This window comes from Spinacia oleracea, chromosome 1 (assembly GCF_020520425.1).
Source record: "Spinacia oleracea cultivar Varoflay chromosome 1, BTI_SOV_V1, whole genome shotgun sequence".
Lineage (NCBI taxonomy): Eukaryota > Viridiplantae > Streptophyta > Magnoliopsida > Caryophyllales > Amaranthaceae > Spinacia > Spinacia oleracea.
In genome coordinates this window covers 80,379,437-80,403,443 of record NC_079487.1, presented here as the reverse complement: position 1 = coordinate 80,403,443, position 24,007 = coordinate 80,379,437, and the positions used below count along the sequence as shown (strand labels likewise).

The 24,007-nt window shown below is 38.5% G+C and overlaps 1 long non-coding RNA gene across 1 annotated transcript; it reads left to right on the top strand.

The window, feature by feature from the left end:
• The first annotated feature begins 7,856 nt into the window (after positions 1–7,856).
• On the top strand, positions 7,857–11,100 carry LOC110777619 (uncharacterized). Its single transcript, XR_002530508.2, has 4 exons — positions 7,857–8,126; positions 8,861–8,943; positions 9,743–9,887; positions 10,829–11,100. It is a non-coding gene; the product is annotated as an uncharacterized lncRNA (long non-coding RNA).
• The last annotated feature ends 12,907 nt before the right edge of the window (positions 11,101–24,007 follow it).

Genomic DNA, 24,007 nt, shown 5'->3' with positions numbered 1-24,007 from the left:
AGGGGTATAAAGCTTGGATTAATAAAAAATAATCAAAAGTTTGGATTAATTTTGGCAAATGGCTTAAATGTTGGATTATTAAAAGTAATTTTTCTGAAATTGTAAGTAATTGTTTAATTAATTTTCTATATAATACCGGCATACCACATCTAAATATTGGTTTGTCGTGAATAGTTACAAATAAAATACAATCTCAATTAACTCTTAATTTTATTTATTTATTTGTAACTAAAAATGTTTATACGAGTATTCCATAATTTGAACACAAAAAACCAAGGTCATATCTTCCACATAAAGCCCAACCTTTCATGTAAAACAAATAAAAGCCAATAGTCCAACCCTAAGAACTTTATCTTCCCTATTTCTCACCTGCTCCTCAACGGGATGAAATCCTCCACCTTGTACTTGCAACCTATCTTCTCTATCCTTCTATTTTCTTATTGTCTTCTTCTAGTATATTTCTGAAAAAAAAAAACACTTGGTGGATTCGAAATTCATTACTTAAGTAAAATTCTACTTGGATTAAATTCTAGGATTTTGGCAATATCAAATTTGCAAGTTTTGATGTAATATAAGCTCCTAATATTGATTCTGTGATTTTTTTTTTAATTTGATTAATCAATTTTTCTGGGTTTTGGTTTGAAGGAAAAATAATAATTCAGCACCTGATCTACAGAAGTTACTTTGAATAACATCTTGATTTCAGTCTCTTAACTCACCTTAAATTCTGTTTCAGCTCCCTACCAAACGCTCCTAATCATTTAAGGTGACTTATACTAGTAGCATCTAATTATTTAGGAAAATTTGTCATAAAGGACCTTTTAAAACACAAAAATTGTGAGAAAGGACCTTTTAAAAAAAAAGTTGTGAAAGAAGGCCCAATTGAGATTTTTTGTTGTGAATCAGGACCAAACGTGATTTTCCGGTAGTCAACCACTACTTTCCGGCGTTGACTGGCGCGTGACAAGCACGTGTTTGACTTTTTAACAATTTTTTTTAATCTTCCCTCCAAATTTATCCCCCCACCCTTTACTACCCTAACTACCCAGAAACAACAAAAAAAAAAACAAAAAACAAACAAACTCGATTTTCTCTTTCCTGCGCTACTCTACAGCTTCCTATTCCTCCTTCGTTGTGCCAAACTCTCCAACAACAACAATCCTTCTTCCTCTAATGATGCTGTTTTCGATTCCGTCGCCGCCGACCGCAAACGTCGCAACGCGTTGTTTCGATCCCCACCGCTGCCATCGATCCGCCGCGGCGAGGTGGATAACCAAATTGAGGTAATTAGAGAAAAGCTCATGTTCGATCTTCGCTCTGAATTTAAGTCGACAAAATCCACACCACTTATTTAAGAAATTTCGATTTTCCCCCTCCGCCTCCGCCAGAACCACGACCGTGGAACCTCCCCGAAAACCCTAATTTCAAGATTCCAAAAATTGGAGAAATGAGAGCCAAAAAATTGGGGTTTTTAGTATTACATCGTACGAAAAGGGCCGAATAACAATTGGGTTGCGTGAATTTGATTAATTTCAATTGAGGAGCAGAAATTCGAGCTTGGAAGGAAGAAGAAAATGGGGGAAGAGGCAGAGCAGGTCTTCAGCAAGAGAGAGAGAGAGCCGATTTTTTTTTTTTTTTAAAGTTTAATAAGTTGTTGGGGGTGGGGGATAAATTTGGAGGTAAGATTTTTTTTTTTAAAAAAAAATTGTTAAAAAGTCAAACACGTGCTTGTCACGCGCCAGTCAACGCCGGAAAGTAGTGGTTGACTACCGGAAAATCACGTTTGGACCTGATTCACAACAAAAAATCTCAATTGGGCCTTCTTTCACAACTTTTTTTTAAAAAGGTCCTTTCTCACAATTTTTGTGTTTTAAAAGGTCCTTTCTGACAAATTTTCCAATTATTTAAGATGACTGAAAGTGTTTGCCAAACAGAGCCTAAATCTAGATATAAAATAAGTTAAGTAATATATAGTACTTTTTATAAGTTCAAAATGGGCAGAGTCTACCGGTAGAACGTCAAATTCACAAGGGGTTTTTTTTTTTGTCCGAAAAAATTTCAGAGACTTATGCCTTTTTAGCTTGCACCATGGTACACACTTATGAAATTTAATCTTACACCATGGCACAGACTTATGAATTTTTAGCTTCGACCATGGTATAGACTTATACAGTTTAAGCTCGTACCATGGCGTAGACTTATGAACTTTAAGCTCCGTCCATGGTGCGACGTACGAGCGTAAATAGTAAGTGTAATACCTCGTATTTTTCTGTATTTATTAATATATTTTATTATATTTATAAAGCCTTTTTATGATTTTTCAGAATTTAAATCGCATTTAAATATTATTTAAATGCATTTTTCATTAATTAAAATTTTGTTTATTTTAATTATTTACAAAAGGAATTTATTATTTGAAGTTGGAAATTTATTGGGTTCAATTCTTAAATGGCTTGAATTAACTTTAAACCCAACTCATTCCATTAGTTGAGCCCAACTAAGATTTCTAATCTCAATTTTTAATTCAAACCCAACCATCTATTTACAAAGCCCAATATAAATTTCCTAAGCCTAGCCCATTAGGGATTGGGGAAGCCTATAAATAACCCACTTCATTAAGTTGATCCCCACTCCCTCATAAAGTTTCTCTCTCCTCTTTCTTGAATCACACACCCGACTCTTCTCCTTTCTCTCGTCCCTCTCTTTGCCTCACGCACCAGCCGAGCACTTCGTGCCTCGTCGCTGCCTCGTGCACTCGCTGCCCTTGCCCCTTGTTGCCGCTCGTGCTCGTGCATCACCGCACATCACCACTCATCTCTCACTCCCTCTCTCGACGCAATACACCCGCACAACACCGCACCCTTGCGAGTGTTGTTGTTGCTGCCTTGCTTTGTTTCCCTCGACGCCAGCCGACACTCTCGTGCCCTCTCTTGCTCGACGCCCAGCCGTGAGCCTTGCTGCTTCCCTTGCTGTCCCGTCGCACACCACACATGCACACACAAGTTGTGTGTTTGTCGTGTGTATACTCCGTATATTTTGATCCTTTTGTGCTCAATCACATTCAATTCGTGGTTGTACCGTGGTATAGGCCGGTTTAGTATAATTATCTTCTTCCTTGCCTATTTTATTTCAATTCCGTATTTTAAATTAAATTATTATTATTATGGATTTTGATTAATTAAACTGCTGGGATCGGTTATGAACACCGAATTTTGATGATTTGTATGATTGGAATGATGAGGAGTATTTTATATTGAAGTGATACAATTTTCAGATTTGTTTATTTAATTAAGTGTCAATTTTTAAAGGCTTAAAGTGATTTTTATGACAAATTAGGGTAAGGGTTTTAATCCCAACTTAATGGTTGATTGATTTACATAATTTAATGTCAATTTCAATTATGGAAATCAAATATAATTTTTAGAATTATTTCAAGGCTTAAAAGAGTCGATTTAGATGATTTTAAAGGCGAAAATTAATGTTTTCATACTAGGAATTTGGTTTTTCAATTGAGACTATTATTTTACTAATGGACAATTAATTTCCAACTAATTCAAAGGTTTTAGAATTTATAAAAGTTGCTGGAAATTTAGTGAGCATGAATAATAATTGGTTTTCATTATTTTAATGATAGGAGGTGATTTCTAATCTTGAGTCGTGATTCGCAAAGTGGCCCCCGTACTTAGATATTCAAGGTACGTACATGCCTAGGGTGACCACCGTTTAGATGAGGACTTTTGTGATACTTTATTTTTGTGAATAATGTGACTTTGATTATTATTGGATTCACGTTTGATGTTGTGAACAAACATGTTATGGATTATTATTGAATTGTGAATTCTATGTGAACAAACATGTTGTGATTATTTATTATCGTTAAATTTAGTGTAAAGCATGTTGTTCAAGTATTATTTTGCATGTATGGTTGTTTCACATGCAAGAGATTATTATTATGCTATCATACGTAATGTCTAGCATATTTTGAGCCAAGTATTCGTGCCTCATTGCACTATTTATTCTACCCCGTCAGTAGGGTATGTTTGGGAAGTCTATGTGAATTGAACTAAGGATTTTTCGTGTCTTGTGCACACCTCGCTTGTAACACCCTGATAATTCCTTATATTTATAATTCCCTTTTTTCGACTAATATAAAAGAATTACCAAGATATTACCGCCACCGTGATAACGGCTAAGGCTATTTACCCGAATTACGCAGCGGAAATAACTAACTTTCAAAACATATTAAATATTTAATGATCATGTAACAAACTGGAATCATTAAGGCCCAAAACCAAAGCACGAGTATTTCCTTCACTATCCCCAGTGGCGTCGCCACTGTGAGGGGGTCGAAAAAGCACGAGGCTATTGCGTGACCTCGTCCCTCGTGGGTGTGACGCTTCTTTTTGTCAAATCAAGTGTAATTGGATTTCCTGTGAGTTTACACCCAATTGACTAGTAATATAGGAGTCGCCATTCAGTTTTTAACGACAATGAGAAAAACTGACAAAACCCGGTTATCGTGGCATAAAGGGAGTGCAATTATGTTTGACCACGACGGCCGTAGGTTCCCTTGTGATCCCTGGTGGTGGGGATCGCTCAACGTACAACCGCAGGGTAGAGATTGAGGGTTCGGGGGACTGTAACTACCGAGAGGAGTACTCGCTCTTCGATAACTCCAGAGGCATGATATCCTTACTAGCTCAGCATAAATAATTGAAGGGACATGCGTTAACTATTAAACTAATCTGAGTTGATTTTAACAATATGCAACACATAGTACTAGATCGAGCGCGATTATCTGATTTAGATTGTTTTAAGGGACCTAACATGATAATCCAATTTCTCAAAAATATCATATTTATTAGGCGTGATCGAACAATCAGATTTAGTTAGTTTAACAGTTCATAAAAGGGCGAGGAAAAAGCAATTAAACCATGGAAAAGGGACACATTACGACGCACCCTTGAGAGGTGCGTCACGGTTCTCAGAAAACTAACCACTTTGACTTTGCTGTTTCTCCTTTTATTTAACGAATCTCAAATTATGGGACGGGATACGTTCTGTTCGATTTATGGATCGATTGCGACAGAACGTGTGATCAGTTTTGCAGCGTGAGGCTTAGGCTTAGGGGTTTAGAGTCAATACTCAGAATATAATTGTGTGTTGTGTCCTTTTCACGTCGAACTTAAGGCCCTATTTATAGAAAAGAGTTCGTGGAAAGATAGAATTGCAGAACTCTAATCCACGAGGAATTAGGAAAAAACACGTACCATGTATTTTCAGCGCCCAGAGCCAGGCGTTGAAAATAGGATCTGGGCTGTTTTTCTTAGTCAGATTCGGATTCCTAGAATCCGGAGTATTTGAGATTTAATTGAGTCTTTTTGTGCGTATTAACCTTGTGACGAGATGCGTCTGGGCCCGTTACGAACTCTAGGCTCGTTAGGATTTTAATTAATACGTGACTCTTACTTCCGAATCATATTAGGAATAGGATTCTCTCGCAATTTCTATCTCATTTAGGATTTATGTTGGAGTGCAACACCTAATTCTGACATGTTTCTATCTTTTATGACTTGCCACTTTTAACAACTACCCATTACGGCAGTTACTATTTTTAGCAGGTTTCCATAAATAACAGGTTTCTATAAATAGCAGGTTTCGAGTGGAATGAAAAGGGGTAATGAGATTCGTTATTTTATAGGAGATGTGTTGTCAAGTGGAGATTTACGTTTTCATCATCGAACCTTCCCTTTCGGGAATGGGGACAAAAGTAGGTGTCTACAGAACTGTATACCTAGCTAGAGGCCGATTCAGTTCAAGTGGAATTAATAATATTAATCCACAACTTACTCTTGACTGAACTCGTAGGGTCACACAAATAGTACGTGAACGAATCAAGTATTTAAGTGAATTAAATACTCCATCTATGGATATTCGGAATCGACGGATCTCGGTTCCAGTGGGAGCTGAAATCGTCAAAAGGCAAATTATGGAAGCTCCGGACACGATGATATTGCCGGAAACGGAAATATGGATCGTATCGGAAATATAAATATTATCCAAGTCGTAGATGTTGCCGGAAACAAAAACATGGTACGTATCGGAAAATATTATCGGAAATGGAAATATTGCCGGAATCGGAAATATTGCCGGAAACGGAAATATTGTCAGAATCGGAAATATTATCGGAATAGGAAAATAATTCCGGAATCGGAAATATTAAATATTTGTTCGAAACGGAAATTGATTCCGGAATCGGAAATATTAAATATTGTTCGAATCGGAAATGAATTCCGGAATCGGAAAATTAATCGGAAGCGCGTCGTATGAAATAAGCATCGGACGAGCTTGCTAGATGAAGGCCCAGCATGAAGCCAGGCCCACGAGCAAGCCCAGCGCGCAAGGCACGAGCAAGATGGCAAGCCAAAGGCACGCAAGGCCCAACGCAAGGCCAGGCCCAGCGCGCCCTTAGGCTGCGAGCAACGCGGGCTGTGAGCAACGCGGGCTGCGAGGTTGCGTGCTTGCTGCGGGCTTCTCGCGCGCGCGGGCGTGGCCTGCTCGCTTGTGGGCCGTGCTCGTGTGCGTATTGGAGTTTGTGCATGAATCGAATCCTTAAGCGATTAGGATTAGATTAAAAGATTAACACTACTACAGAAATGTCCTTTAATAGCGTTCATTTAACATCGTTTTTCGCCCTACTGCTGTTAAAGATATCAAATATAGCATATCATAGCGCTTAAAATGTGAGCGCTGTCATAAATATACATACTATAGCGCCTGAGATAGAAACGTTGTCATAAATATACTCCCTCCGTCCCTTAATACTCGCACCGGTTTGACCGGTGCGGAGTTTAAGACATTTGAATTGACTTATTAATTTAATGGGTGTTAGTTGATAGTGGGGTATTTTTTTAATATAGTTAGTGGAAAATGTGTAAGGGTGGGGAGTGGTGAGTGGGGGTGTGGATTTTTAAATTATTTTTTTATAGGGAGTAGAGGTGTAGGTGGGTAGTAGGTAAGTGTGAGAAATAATATAATACTAGATTTTAACCCGTGCGATGCACGAATTTTAACTCCGTATGTTTAAATAAAAGTCTCACGTAAATACCAATTTTATATTCTTTGTATTAGATTAGATTAGTTTTTTTATTTTGTATTGAATTTCATTTTAGATTTTTTTTTTTTATTATGAGAGTGTTTGTTATTGGATGAAGTTGTATATACGTAATATGAATAATTAATTGATAAAAATTTCTACGTGACAATTAATTATTTATCTATGTGGCACTCGAACTTTAATTCAAAATTAATTTTGAATTCTTATTTTTCATTGGCGTAAATCATTATATTTCCTACGTGGCACTCTAATATTGGATTAATTTTGATTTTAAATTGAATTTTATTTATTTTATTTTGGATTAGTGTTTGATTTTGGATGAATTTTCTTTTAGATTTATTTTTTTTATTGTTAGAGTGTTTGATTTTCGATGGAGTTGTATATATTAACAATTAATTAATTAAACTATCTACGTGGCACCTAATTATCTACGTGGCAATCGATTTTTTTAATTCAAAAATAAATTAGAAATCTTATTTTTCATTGGCCGAAACCATTAGTAATCCTAGGTGGCGCTCTAATATTTCAGCAAATATGCCTCCTTTATATATATATATATTAGATTGGTAAAGATTTCTATTTATAGAAGTGATGCAAATATTAAGGGACGACCCGAAAAGGAAAGCGTGCGAGTATTAAGGCACGGAGGGAGTACATACTATAGCGCTAGAGATAGAAACGCTGTCATATTTACCTACATACTATAGCGCTTATGGTAGAAGCGTTGTTATATTACATAAATATCATCAAATAATATACGAAAAAAATAAAATAAAAAACACACGCTATCAGCAAAGAACCGCCTTGAGTTTCCCCTTCCCACACTTCTCTTTGCTCTGCAAAACTTTCATTGTCAAGACTTCCCTTTTCACGGCGAAACCCACGGCGGCGATTTCCCTTCTCACGGAGGCGTGCTTCCCTTCTCACTGCGAAACCCACGGCGGCGATTTCCCTTCTCACGGAGGCGAGCTTCCCTTCTCACGGCGAAAGTGAATAATCGAATTTGAAGGTATAACTTTAAGAAAATTTTCTGATTTATGTTTGGGATTTTTCTTAATTTTGTGTTTTATGTGTGCTATTATAGTTAATTAATTTTCTTGAATTGGTTTTGTGGGAAAGAGGGTTTGAATTCAATTACAATTGGTTTACTTACGGGTTTTAGGGTTTTGGGGTTTTGGTCATCTGAATTTGTATATGTAGGTTGTGAGTATTACGTGATTTCATTATTTGGTTCGTTAAGTATACAGATTTCTGTAGTAGTGATGTTAGGGTTATTATCATGTTTCCGCTTTTTGGATTCCATATCCTCAACGAAGCATCATCTGAACCCGTGCATATTGATCTTCCTTCAGAACACAAATATACAAAACATCACACAATTATTCCTCTTAGAAAATTTAACCCAAGAAAAAGACCTTGAATCCTTGATTGGATGGATCAGATTACCATCAGGGGTAAAATCACCAAGAGTCACAGTATCACCATGGCCAGTAAACATGTTAAGGTTTAACGTATATTTACATGAATATTTATAATCCTGCTTATCTAAGTCATTGCAAAATCTCCAAAAAGAAATACTCTCTGAAGAACCAGGTTTATATGTCCCATAGCACTTGAATGCGATTCTATGGAATAAATATCAAAGAGCTAATTAATTGTCAGTGTATGCCTTGTCATTCTCAGTGTGTTCATTAGCAAAATATTTTGCAACTTTGAGCTTTGCATTTTTCCTCCTTTTCACAGATAAAGAAGTTGTAGTGCTCATACGTCTTTTAGTCGGAGAGTTCAGAGATCTCCTGAACTTTGGATGCCTTACTGGTGTTGAGGTATACTCATGGTCTCTTGTTGATCTCTTCTCCTTTAAGCTCTTATTCTTTGGGTGTCTCTCTTGCTGCAACTCCTCTATCATTGTTACACAAAACAAACCCATATAAATACCAACAAGAATCCTATTTGAAGTGGTTGGTAAACCCATATCCCTAAATGGTATGTCTTTTGTAAAGATAGCAGCGATTGTTATGTTACTAGTTGTTGTATCCATGCTTTCAACAACCACAATCTTTTGAAAACCCTCCACTTGATGGGTGTCAAGATTACTTTTAAAGGGGGTTACTGGTTAGAGATCCAACATCATTGAATATAGGTGAATATGGTTGCATCATGAATTTATTACCATGAGTAAATGCGTACCAAATAACACAATCCACACCCAACTGTGATGTAATTACTGCTAGAGTTGGTAAGTTGATTCTTCTCACAATATATGCACCCGTCTCACATGGTGAAAACGGTAAAAAAATACCAAACTGCAGTTTATTCCTATGATAATGATAATCAAATTGGGGTACTAAATGCTTTTCGAATCACCTCCAACCCCAGTGGTTGGAAATCTCTATGCCACCTATTTCTAAGAAAGTTATAGTCTATATCTTTGATAGAAAAACTCTTTATTGAATCATTACTTGTCTTAATCCATGTAGTAATTGCTAATTGCGGTTTGATTATATTAGCGCGACTCAAGAATTGCATGATATATATATTTTGTCTTTTACTTGATTATATCAATAGATCAAACTATAATGGGGAATTTGATATCTATGGTCTTATCTTCCTCTCATTTGATAGGATAGTCTAAGAGTATGGCTTTCTCATGGTGGCAGCTTCGCGAATAACACCTGAAGCTATAGACTTTTTAATGAACCGAGGATCTGGGATCATCTATGTGACAGTTGAAGGGGGAGGCTTGGAGAAACTGCAGTCCCCTTTTATGGTAAGAAGTAAACCTGGATATACTTAGTTACATAAACAATAAACAATATGCCAGTATTGAATATTTTTTCTGTGCATCAATCTAAAGCGAAACTAGATAACTAGACTGTAAGAACATTAACTCAAATCCCTTAAATAGGGAGGTAAAGATAATAAATCTTCTTTTGTCTCTACTCTATGTCGATGTATCTAAAATGAGAATCTGATTCTAATGTGCTTTATTTTGTTCTTGTTCTTTTTCTAATTGAATGGTGCCAACACTTTTCAGTTTGCAATTGTTGAAATCAGTCTAAGGACATGAATTTATGAGGTAATCTAGGATTTGAACCATTACCTTGCCAGGAAATTACATTGAAATTGACTGCGGATATTATGTGATGAGATTCATTAAGCAGATAATCTCACACAAGCGACTTCAAATTCCTGAAGTTGTAATCTAATCTTAATCTATGGAGTAAATGTTAATTATATATGTTTAATTACCAATAATTCCAGTTAGACTGTTATAGCTGAATAGTTTTTTTTTTTTTTTGGCAACCATCTCAGCTAGTCTGCCATGAATTTCAGCTAGTCTTCCATGACTGTGGTATGCCAAGAATTTAGTTGTCTTGTGGTAGGCCAAGTTTGCAGATGTCTTCTAGTCCATTGATGTGACATATAGGCCAAACTTGCAGAGGTCTTCTAGTCCGTTGATGTCTTACATATGTGCAGCCAAGATGTTTTTAGTTGAGTTTTCTTCTAAGATTTTCCACACTAATTGAGCGTTCCACCCCCCGTCAGCCATTGAGTTTTCTTCTAGTCCATTGATGTGACGTATGTTCAGCCTTTTAAGGTGCTTTACTTTCAGATCCTTTGCAAAATTACCCACCCCCCGTCAGCAAGCATATACCCCCTCCCCCGCTATATTTATATATGAATATCTAATACCTTGTTGTTTCGCAGTGTTTTTCAGATTGTCATTTTCCAAGTTATGATAAAGAGCAGATTGATGAAGTAAATACTCATTTGGTGCGCTATGTTCAACAAATGTATAGTAGCTTGATAGATTACATTGAAGGAATAAAAAAACAACTCTACTAGTTAATGTGTTTTGCGTAGTTTAATGTTTGGGGGCTTATTTTAGAACATATTTATGTAATTAGTTATTATAGTGACAATTGCAAATTTCTTTTTATTGGAGGATTGGAATTAATATTTAACTATTTACTATATTATTCATGTGTTATTATAAAACTATTTCTATTTATAGTTTTGTGGTATCATAAAATGAAATATATTTTAAAGCCAACGAAATTATTCTAAAAAAAATTACTTTAACAACGCTTCTAAGACGTTCACTATTACATAACAATTTACAGTTGGAGGTAAAATCTTTAACAACATACCTTTACTAGCGCTTATAATGTGCTGTAAAAGAATCATTTGAATTATCCTAAAGGGACCTTTTACATCGCTTATAGCAAGCGCTGTTAAATGTGCTTTTTTGTTTTAACAGCGGAGCGATTAACAGCCCTTGTAGAAGCGTTGTTAAATGCCAAAACAAGCGCTGTTAAATAGAATTTCTGTAGTAGTGTAATTTCCTAGGTTACTAGTTTTAAGTAAACTCTAATTCTAATAGACTTAGAATACTTGAATCCTAGTAGACTTCTAATTCCATATTCTTACTCTATAAAATGTGATGGCATTCACAAATTTATGTACAACATAATTTCAATTATTCACCTAGTTTTAAGGACTAAAACTAAGTCTAATATTTGCCTAAAATATTCGAACATATTCATGGAACCTTAGGTGCAATTCTAGTTAATTAAATCTAAGGCGGATCCGAACTTGCTGTGGACTATCTACAGAGGGACGACATTTGGAGTCCGAGACTTGTTCTTGTTCGGTTCGGGCGCAGCTAGGGAGGGCACGCTACAAAGTGTATGTTTCCTAAATTATGCTAATTGTTATGTGGCAATTAATTTGGATTCCTTGCTGTAAACACCTACTTTTGTCCCCATTCCCGAAAGGAAGGTTCGATGATGAGAACATAAATCTCCACTTGGCAACGCATCTCCTATAAAATAACGAATCTCGATCACCCTTTTCATTTCACCCGAACCTGCTATTTATAGAAACCTGCTAAAAATAGTAACTGCCGTAACAGGTAGTTGCTAAAAGTGGTAAGACATAAAAGATAGAAACCTGTCAGAATTAGGTGTTGCACTCCAACATAAATCCTAAAAGAGATAGAATTTGCAAGAGGAATCCTATTCCTAGTATGATTCGAAAATAAGAGTTACGTATTAATTAAAATCCTAACGAACCTAGAGTTCGTAACGGGTCCAGACGCATTCCGTCACAAAGTTAATACGCACTAAAAGACTCGGATAAGTCTCAAACACTCCGGATTCTAAGAGTCCAAATCTGACAAAGAACTCGGCCCAAACATCATTTTCAACGCCCAGCCCTGGGCGCTGAAATTGCCTGGATCCCATTTTCAACGCCCAGAGCTGGGCGCCGAAATCTTTAACGCCCAGCCCTGGGCGCTGAAAATACCTGGGACGTGTTCTCTCCTAATTCTTCTTGGATTAGAGCTCTACAATTCTATCTTTCCACGAACTCTTTTCTATAAATATAGCCCCAAATTCGACGTGAAAGAACAACACACAATTCATATTCTGAGTATTGACTCCAACCCCTAAGCCTAAGCCTCACGCTGCGAAATTGATCCCGCGTTCTGTCGCAATCGATCCAAAAATCGAACAGAACGTATCATGTCCCTTGTAGCTGAAGAATTAAGCCCGTAAACTTGAGATTCGTTAAATAAAAGGAGAAATAGCAAAGCCAAAGTGGTTAGTTTTCTGAGAACCGTACCTCTCAAGGGTGCGTCGTAATGTGTCCCTCCGCATGATTTAATTGCTTTCCTCGCCCTTTTATAAAACTGTTAAACTATTTAATCTGATTGTTCTATCACGCCTAATAAAGATAATATTTTGGGAAATTAAACTATCATGCTAGGTCCCTTAAAACAATCTAAATCAGATAATCGCGATCGATCTAGTATTATCTGTTGCATATTGTTAAAATCAACTCAGATTAGTTTAATAGTTAACGCATGTCCCTTCAATTATTTATGCTGAGCTAGTAAGGATATCCTGCCTCTGGAGTTATCGAAGAGCAAGTACTCCTCTCGATAGTTACAGTCCCACGAACCCTCAATCTCTACCTTGCGGGTGTACGTTGAGAGATCCCCACACCAGGGATCACAAGGGAACCTACGACCGTCGTAGTCAAACATAATTGCACTCCCTTTATGTCACGATAACCGGGTTTTGTCAGTTTTTCTCATTGTCGTTAAAAACTGAATGGCGACTCCTATATTACTAGTCAATTGGGTGTAAACTCACAGGAAATCCAATTACACTTGATTTGACAAAAAGAAACGTCACGCCCACGAGGGACGAGGTCACGCATTAGCCTCGTGCTTTTTCGACCCCCTCACAGTGGCGACTCCGCTGGGGACAGTGAAGGAAAAACTCGTGCTTGTAGGTAATCAAAATAGCTGAAGGGTGAAACGATCCTACCCCGCGTTTATTTCCCCATCAAGTTGGGACGACCTGAAAATCAGCATATTAATGTGAACGGGCAGAACCGCATAACGAATCTTGGCTCCCTCAGGGAGTTTGGACTAAGGATACCCATCGCCAACCGGGGGGTGCATACGCTTCGAATGTTGTCCACTCGGCACTTTCGCTAGTAGTACACCCGTCCGAAACCCAATCGCTCGCCCATTAGGTCCCTCTCATTGGTGCATGCCCCCTTGGCTTACATCGTGATTGGCCTCTTGGGCGAAATTCGTCTGTTGAAGGCACTACCTCGACCGAGGCATGTGTTGGATCTGCGATAGAAGCGGTACCAAGCCGGCGCAAATACTACCCATAGAAGCCTATCATAAACTACATGACATATTATTATTTTGCCTCATGGTGTAATGTTAGTTATGTGTAGCGAATTATGTGATTGTGTGTGACATATAATGCTAAAAAACCAACGACCTTAAAAATTTCCCAAACATTCATAAACCAATTGGCCAAAGTGTTATACCAAAATATGTGTTCCGCAAACCCGAACGATCGCCACAAAAATAAGCGACGCTCGGGATGGCCCGTAACGAATCCCACAAACGTTGCACAATGCGTAAAGGACGTTATTAGGCAAGCACGCAAAATCAAAGTCGCATAAACAAAAAATATACGTAAACAGAAAACGAAAACCAGCCAGGGTCGCATTTTCAACGCCCCTGGCTGGGCGCCATTATTTCTAACGCCCTTCGCTGGGCGCTGAACTTGCTGCCTGGCCTTTTGGTCAGGCACAACAGCCTCGGTGCCCGCACATAAAAAATACGTAGCAAAAAAAAACTTTTCGTAAAAGAAATTGATGCGAGGGCATATGAAAAGGCACTCGATTCTAAAAGCGAAAAAAATAATAATAAATAACTCTTTGTGTCGTTGTTAGGCCTCCTACGACGACAATGTTCGGCACCAAAACCGAGCATGCTAATTAAAATAACCTTGGATGTCACATGGGCAAAGTATTCAAAAAATAATGTTCAAATAGAATCTTCAAGGAAAAATAATGTTCGAATAAAAAACAAATCCGAGTCTAGACTAGGCTATGCCAAAGTACAATCTAAATCCTAAGTCTTAGTTGTCTTATCCATAGAATCGGTCCTAATGCTTGGTGTCGTTCTGCAAGTCAAAAGGTTAAACCATATTGAGTCTCCCTTCCTAACATTTAAATCAATAAGCACCCATATGTAATTGTCATCCCTTGTTAAGAATCTACGGCCTCAATACTCTCTCTCTCACCAATAAAAAGAATATATTATAGTATTTGCAAAATGGAAACAGTCACATTCTGAAAATCATTCCCCCATAGTCGCACAACCCCCAAAGTGAACCTAAGGTGTCAATACCATTAGAAAAAATTAATGGCCAGAGGCTTATGTTCACATTGGGTCACGACTATCATAGTCCTCTCGAGCCACTCGCTCCTTTAAATACTCCTAAGTACTGCCTAAAAGATTTTCCATGAATGCAACATGACGAACCATGAAAATACCCAAATCGGCATGCCATAAGACTACCATCGGGGTAAAGCAATACACACTAAGAGGGAAGCCGCAATAATGATTATAGTCTTGCAAAAATGAAAATTCGATCTCCCCGACTAACTACCTTGCCAACATTAAGAAAAATGGCGCATGACAAATGAACACCCAAGGTTAAGTCTAAAGTGTCAACCAACGAAAGTTATGGTCCAATTAACCTAAGTCTAAAAGTCGCTTGGTCAAGTATTATAGGCTTACGCCACGTCATTATTTTGAGTATAGGCCACCTCCTTGTATTCATACACGGGTTATAATCGGAGAAATTAATGAAAGTTCGATTCTAAATCACAACTCCCAATTAAATCCCGGAAACCGGAATCTGAAAAGAAGCAAAAAAATTATTTTCGATGTAATTCTTTCGTTAAATTTCAATAAGATGAAAACAAGATTTCGAATCTACGCTATTTGCACGTTTTAAGAAACGACTAAATACGCTTGCAAAGTAAGACAATTTAAAGGTCCACCCTAGGCCTACTAAAATTAAAGGTCCACCCTAGGCCTACTAAAGTTAAATGTCCACTATAGGCCTACCAAACGAGGCTCACTCAGTCTCGCCTCGTGACTCAAAGACCACAACCATCTACCTTTTAGCCCAAATAAAAAAATTTGAAGGATTTATGTTGGGGAGAAATCCCAAGCAAAAGAGAAGATAGAAAGAGAAAAGGGAGAGCGAAGAGAACGAACCATTAAATACTTAGCCCGTACCTCCTAAAGTGCGAAATTTACCCAAGTAAACAAGGAAAAGAATTGAGTCAACCAATCCAAATCATGCCACAAAAACTACATAAGGTTCTACGATGTCTACCCTTTCCAATCCTTATGTTCTTAGACGCCTTCGCTCTGGGGCCCCTGTTCAGCTCATTTAACCCATCCATGTTCTCATTGCCATAACCCAAGAAACCATTACCTCGACTCTTATTCTTGAACTTGTTGTCAACTGCAAACCACGTACGGCCATTGACACGTGCGTCATACCCATTATTACACCACCGTTAGCATAATGACCATATAACTTGTTTGAATACATCCTGTTGATATACCCTTGAGCCGTCCCCATGCTACTCATTGGCCTTGGTTGATGTAAACTCATGACACTAGCTCGAGGCTGCAAATTGTGAGTCATAGCAAATATAATCCTCATGCTTGACCAATACCTATACAAATTATCCTATCTCATTCAACCCATCTTTCAAACCGTCTTGAGTCACGAATAAAAAAAAGAAGACAAATGAAAAGTACAAAAAATGTAAATAATACAAAAGAAACTTTGCAAAGCGCCTTTAAAAGTTCGTCTAAAAAGAAAAAGAAGCATTTAGCGCACCAGAAAAAAGATTTGCCCAGAAATCCTTTTCAGCGCCCACTGCTGGGCGCCGAAATCATTAACGCCCCAGCCTGGGCGCTGAATCTCTCTGCTCGCCAAATTTTGTCCAGAAGTGCTCGTCATTTTATCCGCACATGCACGGAAAAATAACGAACACTTGGAGGGGTACAGCACGTATTCAGATATACGTACCACCAAAAAATACATGTACTCAAAAAAAATATAAAACAAATTTTTGGCTTACGGCAAGGCAGCAGATTAAAATAATAATAAACTTCACTTATTCCACCGTTTCAAATAATATGTTTCCACCTCAGAACGTACTTGTTTAAAATCGGCATTCTAAGAAACCATTTTCTAGGCTAAGAACTACGCAAGACCTGATTCCAAATTAAATCTATTTAAGGCGGATACGTAGGCAATCCATGATTCGGACCAACCAATTTGCAAAAATATTAAAGCCTATAGAAAAACAAGAATAAAAAATAGAAGTCCCTTATTGAAATTTAATTACTTGCAACCCAAGTCGAAAGAAAAGTCAAAGGAAGAATCCAAGTCACCAAGATGCCAAAACGAGCACACATCGAAAAATAATAAGGGCACGTACCCTTGCTAGAAGGAGCACTTACACTCCTAGGCACTTAGCCAAGCCTCAAAAAGATCGCTTTGCCTCAATTGAATGGGGGCTAGCGCAAGCGTCCATGACCTCTAAAGTACTCGACTTGATCCTCCCTAAAGCGAACTAACTCACTTAAAGACCTTCTTTCACCACTAGACATAGTCGTTCTCTTAAAGACCTTCTTTCACCACTAGACACAGTCATAATCGCCAACAAGTGGTAAAGGCAGTAAGCTTGCAATAAAGAGGATTGTTCTACGGCGTCGCCCCATCGTTCCTTCGAACTCAGGGCACCCGTTCATGGTAATTCAAATGCTTGCTAATCCCCTTTGAAAAAAAATCAGACGTTGTCAATAGGACTTGGCACTTAACCAAGGCTCACCCTACTCAGACATATGACACGGGCATCTAAAATCGAAATCTAAAAGCATCATTAATGGGAAGACATAATAGCAACTGGGGGCTAAAAGTTGAAATGAAAAAACTAGGGAAAGAACTAAGTATACCTTGACCTTTTGTACAGACAAACACCAAGTAAATCTAAGACAATTTAAAAACGGTTTACATTCCCGCAATTCTGGAAAAGATGGCCCTAAAAGCCCAAAGCATGTGCCACACGGGCGCAAGTAATATCTTGACGCCTGCACCCTGGCTTCCAGCAAATCCTTAGACAGCATTCCAATAATCGTAACAGTATTTTGATTCACTCATGTAATCCTGTACAAACCCTTCTATAAGTCAACTTACTTAGGACACCTCGGATTGTACACAGTAGGACTCGGGCTTCAAATAATTTTCAAAGACTTCTTCGAACATAATAAAGTGTCGTTGGTTTAAGCTAAGTATGCGTTTATCTCAATGTTGCAAGTGAGTCAAAAGATTTCCAAATATGGTTATGGGTAAAGAAAGGCACCTAGCTTTTGGTCAAGGCACACCTCAACGTGTGACTACCTTGACCATGGCAATGTCGCACAATACGACATTTACAAGAGAAGTAGCAAATAACTACTCGAACATACCTCGCACTAAACGAGTCTGGTTCAAACTATTCATGATCTGTGTCACCATGAATGCATAAAAACGTATGCCAAGCATTATAGCACCAAGCCAATCCCGTAGCTACAATTGGGGGCTTGAGAAAAACACTCTAAAAATGCTCGAGATGATGATTTTATCGCAAATTCTCGACGCTAATGTTATACACACGTCATAGGGGTACAATCCTAAGCTTTAATCGTGTAAAACGAACCTTAGAATGGCTACAACCCCTCCCAAATTCTAAGCGCTACTTAGAATATATAAAGTCACCCCACTGACAAGGGTAAATGAAAATCGCGAGTCACCAAAACTCCGATCAAACTACTGCACATAACGCTCGCCCTACAAGCACCCGTTACACAGTCTACGTCGTTCCAAAGCAAAAGCGAAAGAAAAATCAAGGATAAAAAAGGAAAGAAACATCTATGAATCCCCGCATCGAACCAAGTAATAAACCGTGCACACCCACGCAAAAGGTGCTACACTTGTTCGAACACCTGAACGAGGCGTGACGAAGTACTCCAATGCAAAAAATAATAATGATATCCCAACACCTGGAGAAATGTTCTAATACATGTTGTTAGGCCACACAAGCCTACGTCGCACCATAAGTTCAACCATCCCACGGTACAAGTCTAAGAAAAAGAGAGTAAGGCATATTGCACTAGTGCGGGCACGACCAAAGGGCATGTGTAAAAGAGGCAAAGACTACTTATCGCTCAAATTCAAAATGCAAGCCACACGACTTCTACATTAAGGATTAAAGGTAGCAAAATATTACCTACCACGGAAGGGATAGCTCGCACCTACACGAGCGGAACCCCAAGGCATCTTTCTCGAAAGAACCTACAAAAATCGTACTCCAAAAGGAAGCATCCCAAGATGCATATTTGGGGGCTCCAAGCTACGAAACAACCATAGAAAAATAAAAAAAAATCTCGAAACAAATGTTTGAACAATCGAAAGGGCACGATGTTTGAGCCCACTTCATGAATGGGCCTGAACCCTACCAAAGCTTCTAAGCAAACTATTCAAAATCAGTCATTGCTCAAAAAAAGTGATTCAAGCAAACTGATTAATGGACCGCACACAACTTATGAACGCTCGTTTGCACATACATATCATCATTCTAAGTATCGAACATTCACGAACACGTACAAAAGAAAAAACATATACAAGAGCGATCAAAATCTTACGCCTCAAGGTATGTTCCTCGGGCCATATAGACTCGCCCAACTATTGCAATAACTGCACGCCTTAAGAGTGATAGTCCCTTTAAATAATCGCCCAAAAACGACAAACACCGTAGTCCACCAATCGGCTACGGTTTCTTGAGAAATAATTGTTATTCACCAATCAACGGTGATCTCAAATGAACGGTTCGTTCCAAAAAATAGAATCTCTAGAAGAAAAGAAAAAAGAAAACGAACGAACAAGAGGCCAACTGTGTCATCAAGAAACCTCGCCAGAAATCATTTTCGGCGCCCAGAACTGGGCGCCGAAATCTTTAACGCCCAGGCTTGGGCGCCGAAAATGATCCCAGACCCAAAAAAAGGGCCCCTGACTTCTATAGGGCCCTGCTGTATCCGTTGGACTCGAAAATTGCCGATTTCTGAAAGTCGCACCTCACGGCTTTGTTAAGAGTAGCACACCACTACAAAGGTCGCTCGCACTTACGAGCACAATCCCAAAAACGATCAAGGACATTACAGAATGCGTATCCCCAAGGAACCTCTTTGACAAGAAATGACCGTCAAGCACGAATGCTTGGGGGCTCGAAAGAAAATATATATTATGCAAACTTAAAACAATATTCCCAGACTACGCTGTACGAAGTCCCGTGTTTGGATGTCTCAAAAAATAAAACCGGTTTACGACCTCAAGACAAAGGTCGCCGTTGATACTTATACATAGTCCCCTAATCAAGGACCCAGGTAGTGGCAAAATTGAGCCCTAAAGACTAGCTCAAAACCATGAAGGATGATGACCACGGTCCGTCTAAGCACGTTGTCAACCCACATTCAGGTTGCAACTAAATCCGAGCATCCCTCGAAAGAAAATAAATTCTTCAAAAAACAAAAACAGGCTCGCCCACCTTCAGCGGGTGGGGTCTGCGTCACTAACCGCGCAGGTCCTCAGTTTTCGAAAAATAAAATCTTCAAATTCAAAATAGGCTCGCCATCTTTAGCTGGCGGGGTCTGCGTCACAAACCGCGTAGGTCCTTATTTTCAAAAAAAAGCAAACAAACTTCAAAACAGATTCGTCCACTTCTTTCGGACGGGGCGTCCACCCTTAGCGGACAGGCTCGCCATCTTTAGCCGGCGGGGTCTGCGCCACTAACCGCGCAGGTCCTTAGTCGCTGCAGCGATAACTTTTTCTGGTTTTCCCTTTTTCTAAAAATTAAAGGATTGGTTTTCCGTTTTTCCAAAAAAGAACGATGTGAGTAGTTTTCCTTTTTTCCAAAAATTAAATGATTGGTTTTCCGTTTTTCCAAAAAAGAACAATGTGAGTAGTTTTTCTTTTTTCCAAAAATTAAAGGATTGGTTTTCCGTTTTTCCAAAAAAGAACGATGTGAGTAGTTTTCCTTTTTTGAAAGGATTGGTTTTCCGTTTTTCCAAAAAAGAGAGATGTGAGTAGTTTTCCTTTTTTCCAAAAATTAAAGGATTGGTTTTCCGTTTTTCCAAAAAAGAACGATGTGCTGGATTTTCCTTCGTTTTACGTCCTATAAAAACAAGGGGGTTTTCTCGTTTAGCTAACCCTGAAAATGAGAATCTTTAAAAACATTTTTACCTCGTGATTGGGCTTGGCCAGGCCCAATTACTCTTTATAGCTTTGATTTCGAAAACATCTGTAGCTACTCCCAATGACAAAGTGAGGGAGTTTCTACGCATCTTTAGATACTTCCAATGACAAAGTGAGGGAGTTTCTATACTATCCGTTGATAAATCCCAATGACACGTGAGAGATATGTCGACACTTCAAGTGATGACCCTTAAGTCAAATGTTATCACTCGGGGGCTCGTGAGACCCTCGCAAAACAGGTCACCATGGCTTGTGTGACGCACTCCGTCTAATACTTTGACCATCGTCTTACTCCAAGACTCAGTCAAAGTGGGGGCTAACTGTAGACACCTACTTTTGTCCCCATTCCCGAAAGGGAAGGTTCGATGATGAGAACATAAATCTCCACTTGGCAACGCATCTCCTATAAAATAACGAATCTCGATCACCCTTTTCATTTCACCCGAACCTGCTATTTATAGAAACCTGCTAAAAATAGTAACTGCCGTAACGGGTAGTTGCTAAAAGTGGCAAGACATAAAAGATAGAAACCTGTCAGAATTAGGTGTTGCACTCCAACATAAATCCTAAAAGAGATAGAATTTGCAAGAGGAATCCTATTCCTTGTATGATTCGAAAATAAGAGTTACGTATTAATTAAAATTCTAACGAACCTAGAGTTCGTAACGGGCCCAGACACATTCCGTCACAAAGTTAATACGCACTAAAAGACTCGGATAAGTCTCAAACACTCCGGATTCTAAGAGTTCAAATCTGACAAAGAACTCGGCCCAAACATCATTTTCAACGCCCAGCCCTGGGCACTGAAATTGCCTGGATCCCATTTTCAACGCCCAGAGCTGGGCGCTGAAATCTTTAACGCCCAGCCATGGGCGCTGAAAATACCTGGGACGTGTTCTCTCCTAATTCTTCTTGGATTAGAGCTCTACAATTCTATCTTTCCACGAACTCTTTTCTATAAATATAGCCCCAAATTCGACGTGAAAGAACAACACACAATTCATATTCTGAGTATTGACTCCAACCCCTAAGCCTAAGCCTCACGCTGCGAAATTGATCCCGCGTTCTGTCGCAATCGATCCAAAAATCGAACAGAACGTATCATGTCCCTTGTAGCTGAAGAATTAAGCCCGTAAACTTGAGATTCGTTAAATAAAAGGAGAAATAGCAAAGCCAAAGTGGTTAGTTTTCTGAGAACCGTGACGCACCTCTCAAGGGTGCGTCGTAATGTGTCCCTCCGCATGATTTAATTGCTTTCCTCGCCCTTTTATAAAACTGTTAAACTATTTAATCTGATTGTTCTATCACGCCTAATAAAGATAATATTTTGGGAAATTAAACTATCATGCTAGGTCCCTTAAAACAATCTAAATCAGATAATCGCGATCGATCTAGTATTATGTGTTGCATATTGTTAAAATCAACTCAGATTAGTTTAATAGTTAACGCATGTCCCTTCAATTATTTATGCTGAGCTAGTAAGGATATCCTGCCTCTGGAGTTATCGAAGAGCGAGTACTCCTCTCGGTAGTTACAGTCCCCCGAACCCTCAATCTCTACCTTGTGGGTGTACGTTGAGAGATCCCCACACCAGGGATCACAAGGGAACCTACGGCCGTCGTGGTCAAACATAATTGCACTCCCTTTATGTCACGATAACCGGGTTTTGTCAGTTTTTCTCATTGTCGTTAAAAACTGAATGGCGACTCCTATATTACTAGTCAATTGGGTGTAAACTCACAGGAAATCCAATTACACTTGATTTGACAAAAAGAAACGTCACGCCCACGAGGGACGAGGTCACGCATTAGCCTCGTGCTTGTTCGACCCCCTCACACTGGCTTTATGGTTTTTTCGCATGATTTATATTCAATTATATGTATCATAACCTAACATAGTTCATAGTTAACAAGAATACCCGAAACCTCAACAAGGGGTTCGGAATTCTTTCAAAGCACGAAATGAAATTTTAACTTTTTGGGTTGAGTTACCTCCCTTTTCAAGTAAAAATAGCACTTTGTAATTGGTTGAGTTCCATAATTTCATGATTATAGCAGTAATGTCAACATCTGATCTCCCGCGATCTGCTGCCTGACCATAATTCTCCTTAATTATCTTTTGCGTACTGTTTGTGATCTTTGTGTATCCTGCAAAATTCACAAGTTTCTTTTCACTCAAATCTCCAGCCTACAAATTGCGTTAAGCTATTGTAGTGGTAAACAAACACATTTGATTTCATACCCTGTCAGCAATAATACTTCAGCATTATCAATTACCCTAATCCTAATATCCATCTAGATAAGAGAAAACTGAAACCACAATTACATAAAAGTAATAAAAGGAGGCGAACAGGAAATGATGGAGCACAACAAATATCCCCCTAGATCAAGGACATATCTTTAACTATTCGAATAACAAGAAACTGAACGGAAGCGAAACTACAGGGACAAACGGTGCAATGAAAACAACACCGACAATAAATATGTAGTTCATAGTTGACACTTGAAAATTGAATATAATGAAGGAAATGGAATATTTATTTTCAATACCTCAATTATTTTCAACACATTCAAGTCAGGAACAAAATCAATCAAGTAATACACAACCAATTCCCACAAGAAATTCGTCAATTGACTTAGCAGGCACACACAATTATCGTACTCAAAGAAGAACCCCAGATGAATCATGTTTAAACACAAGTTGAAGAATGGAAACTCTCACGCATTTAAATTGGACAAAATTAGGGTTTCACAACATTGAAACCGGAAAATTAAAAGCAAGTAACAACCAATTAATCTGAACAACAACACAAAACCATTAACTTTTGTAATTAAGTCACGAATTATTCAAGCTCAAAACAAAGAAAATTAACAAAATTAAGGAGTTAGGTTTTAAATTACAAACCTAGAATCTATAAGGGGGGAGATCAGCGGCGACGCGGCGACGGGGAAAGAGGAAGGGCTCAGCAACGACGTGGTAGGAAGAGCAAGGCTCGGTGGCGACTCGTTTTCGTTTGAGGTGAAGAGTGAATGAGAGTAGTTTGAGGGAGAGAGAGAGAGAGAGAGAGAGAGAGAGAGAGAGAGAGAGAGAGAGAGAGGGGAGAATGTCGCCTTATTTTGTTTTGTGCGGCTCATTTATGAAATGAGCCCGCATTTGAAATCAAGTGCTGCCAATTTTCTAAAATGAG